The sequence below is a fragment of the Vulpes vulpes genome, chromosome X, assembly GCF_048418805.1.
Source record: "Vulpes vulpes isolate BD-2025 chromosome X, VulVul3, whole genome shotgun sequence".
In the NCBI taxonomy this organism is placed as follows: domain Eukaryota; kingdom Metazoa; phylum Chordata; class Mammalia; order Carnivora; family Canidae; genus Vulpes; species Vulpes vulpes.
This window is the reverse complement of record NC_132796.1, coordinates 32,260,126-32,264,038: the sequence shown is the minus strand read 5'-3', so window position 1 is coordinate 32,264,038 and position 3,913 is coordinate 32,260,126. Positions and strand designations below refer to the sequence as shown.

At 45.2% G+C, this 3,913-nt stretch overlaps 1 pseudogene; it reads right to left on the bottom strand.

The window, feature by feature from the left end:
• Positions 1-1,188: 1,188 nt before the first annotated feature.
• LOC140596166 (ferritin heavy chain pseudogene) lies at positions 1,189-3,392 on the bottom strand (annotated as a pseudogene).
• Positions 3,393-3,913: the final 521 nt, after the last annotated feature.

Below are 3,913 nucleotides of genomic sequence, written 5' to 3'. Positions count from 1 at the left end.
TTGTTGATTCATCCAAATCCAACTAGAATTTGTCTCCATCACCTCTTCTTCAGCTTCTACTCCAGTTCAGCCACCAGTGTCTTTCATTGGATCTGCTACAGCATCTCCTGACTGGTCTCCCAGCTTCAACTTTTGCCCACCCCCTAAATTCTTCAAAGCAGCCAGATCACTGGCTTAACATTCAGGGGAATTTATTCCCCTTCATATTCATATTACAAATTTGAGCCTCAAACTTGACCTTGTATTTGTCAGCTTTTCTAGCAGGTAATTTGGGGTTTGGGGTACTCCTACATTAATGGAAGAAAGGGTACAGTTGAAGGAGAAAACCATGTTTGGATATTGGGTAAGGGCAATACACATGGTGACCTAGAAGTCAGGTACCTGTCTATGGGAAGCCAGGCTAAGGTTCAGTTACATTGTTCCTGTTGCCCAGGGCAAACTTGTTAAAGAAATATCCTGCCTTTCTGGCTCTTAAGATTCCCATGTTGCTACCCAGATGCAACAATGATGAACATTTGCATTTTTTAGTAAGCTAAATGTTTTCAAGTAAAGTTGAAGACTCCCTTTAATACTAGACTAATCCCATTCTTCACTTTTTCCATAGGGACCACCACCGTGGTGAATTCTAGACCATGTTGTTTCATACTTTTACCATACACATGCTCCCACTCACACTGCGGCCCCAGGCCACCCTCCTCACTTCACCCCATCCTTGCTTCCCCACATAGATTTTTTTAAAGATTTTATTTATTTATTCATAGAGACACAGCTAGAGAGAGAGAGAGGCAGAGACACAGGCAGAGGGCCCCATGCAGGGAGCCCAATGCGGAACTCGGTCCCGGGTCTCCAGGATTACGCCCAGGGCTGCAGGCGGCACTAAACTGCTGAGCCACCAGGGCTGCCGGCCCCACATCGTTTATAAAGGGAAGACGGATTTGTTTTCCAGGTTCCATGGAATACCTTTCCTCTCCATCTTCAGAGATCCTGAGCTGCATACAGATGGGGTTGGGTGGGTGGAGAGACTCCTGAATACCTGTTGTAAAACTTAAAAGGTGAAGGGTTTGCGCGGGAATCAACCAGAGACCTTTTTTTTAAGTTTTGAACCAAATAACTTTATTGAAACCAAACAACTTTTTATTTATTTATTTATTTATTTATTTATTTATTTATTTATTTATTTATGGCAGAACTGGAAGAAAACAACCCGAACGTTCTACGTTCTGCCAAGGCAATACTGCAACAGGCACGCTCGGCAGGGTGCCCCGGGGAAGTGCCCCTGGGCCCTGCCTGGGGGAGGGGTCAGTCCCAGGTCAGTTCTCTTTGTGGCTGTCGCGCAGGGTGAGCCTGTCGAACAGGTACTCAGCCAGGCCGGCTTCCGGGGCCCCCATGCTGCAGAGGCTGGTGACGTGGCCTCCCAGCTCTTCGATGGCCTTGACTTGCTCGCGGAGGTAGTGGGCGTCCAGGAAGTCGCAGAGCTGGGCGTCGTTCCTGTCGGTGGCCAGCTGGTGCAGGTCGAGCAGGCTCTGGCTGACGCTCTTCTCCAGGTGCAGGGCGCACTCCATGGCCCTCAGGCCGCTCTCCCAGTCGTCGCGGTCGGGCTTCTTGATGTCGCGCAGACGGAGGCGGCCCCCGCGCTGGTTCTGCAGCTCCATCAGCATCTCGGCGTGCTGGGTCTCCTCGCGGGCCTGGCGCTGGAAGAAGCGGGCGAAGTTCCTCAGGGCCACGTCGTCGCGGTCGAAGTAGAAGGCCATGGACTGGTAGACGTAGGAGGCGTACAGCTCCAGGCTGATCTGGCTGTTGATGGCGGCCTCGCAGTCGGGGTGGTAGTTCTGGCGGACCTGGGAGATGGGCGCCGTGGCCATGGCTGGCGGCCCGGGTACCAGGACGAGGGCGAACACGTCGCGGAAACGAGAGCCACGGAGTGGGCAACGGCGGGGCCGACTTCGGTGGTGGCCTCGGAGGTTGCCCAGCGTGAGTGGTGAGGGAGGCCGGAGGCCGGATCAGTAGCGGTTGATCTGAGGGAAGTGGCGGTTGAGATGGGAGACAGCTCTGGGAGGGGACCGGAAATGTCATCCAGGGAAGGGGGTGCACTTCCGGCTCAGTGAGGGCCGCGAAGGCTGTGTTCGAGGTGCTGTTGGAGCCTGAGTGAGGCAGAGTGACCCTGTGCTGAGCACCTGGCATTTACTAATAAAGTTTCTAATTTGGGGATAATGTGTCTATTTTCCAAGTACTCTCATTCTAGCAGCCTAATTTTATTTTATAAACTCATTCTCTGGGATCCCTGGGTGGCGCAGCGGTTTGGCGCCTGCCTTTGGCCCAGGGCATGATCCTGGAGACCCGGGATCGAATCCCACGTCGGGCTCCCGGTGCATGGAGCCTGCTTCTCCTTCTGCCTATGTCTCTGCCTCTCTCTCTCTCTGTGACTATCATAAATAAATAAAAATTTAAAAAAATTATTAAAAAACTCATTCTCTCCCAAAATTCTAAGAATATGAATTTGAATTTTCGGTAAATTTCTCTTCTGTTTCCTGTAAAATATAAATATAAATTTATCTGTTTATCATCTTCTGTTTTACTTTCCTGAAATACTTAAAACTTTGCCATTCATATTTAGTAATGAAGGACTTGTTTTATTAGCCTAGGTAATTAGCATGGGTCTGAATTACAGTTGTGATGTTCATTTCACTAATAGGTTTCTCCTCTGAATGGGTAGAATGGAATGTATCAATTAAGGAGTGATCTCCTCCTTTAGGAGTACATGCCATGGAGCTTGCAAGTAGGATAGGTATCATCCCCAAAGCCAAAAAGCATGGCATTTTCTCTGACACCGAAAGACCTCAGTGGATTGCTCTTCTAGGTAGATATGTGTTGTTTCTCTTCTGCTCTAATTTGGGTTCCCTTTCTGGTCAAGTAATTCACTATCTTTGGAGTATAGGTTAAAGAGATTAAAGCAGTTCAGTTGCCACGGTGGCTTTGTTGAATGTAAGTAAGGCTGGGGGAGGGTCAGAGCAGAGTAGAGGAAAACAGATTTGTCGTTCAGAGAGTGAGTCTTTAATCTCACATTCCACCCAGGACCTTCTGCTGTCCTTTGATTTCATTGACTCTGTTCTTGAAACTTGAGTATGCTTGACTTTCTACTGCAGGTATTTTAAGTCCTCTTGTGTTTTCAGTTTGAAAGCAACTCCTGTTTCTATCTTCTAAGCATTCTTCATGACCTCTGGTTTGCTAACTGTTTATTCTGATTTGTGTAGAAAATTGTTTTTGGGTATGGTCCACCGCCATGATTCAATTACCACTTTTTACTTTTTAAAAATATAAATACTAAAAAAAATAAATAAATAAAAATATAAATATAAATACTTATTTTTAAAATAATTAATGCATCTTCATGGCTCAAAAACCACATCATTCTGCTCTCTGTAGACAACCAATGGGGTATTACTTGTTATAGTCAGAAAAAAGAGGAAGAAAAGGAAAAAATATTGCTCATGTTTAGAAAAGTCATAGAGACATAAGAGGGGAATCTTTAGAAACATATTCTTTAGAAGTATATTATTTTTGAATGCACATGGAGCATTTACCAAGCCAGACCATTCTCTGAGCCATACATCAAGTCTCAATAAACTTAAATGAATTTAAATCATGCAAGATATTTTTCTCTCACTACAGTGGAATTAAACTAGAAATTATCAACCAAAAACTATCTGAAAAACTCCCATATATTTGGAAACTAATACTTCTAAACAATCCACGACTCAAAGAAGAGACAAGGGGTATTAAAAATTATTTGGAACTCAATGTAAGTAAAGCACAGCATATCAGCATTTTTGAGATGTAGCTAAAACCAATGTTTAGATAGAAATAGATAACACTAAATGTGTATATTAGAAAAGAGTAAAAATCTCAAATAAAT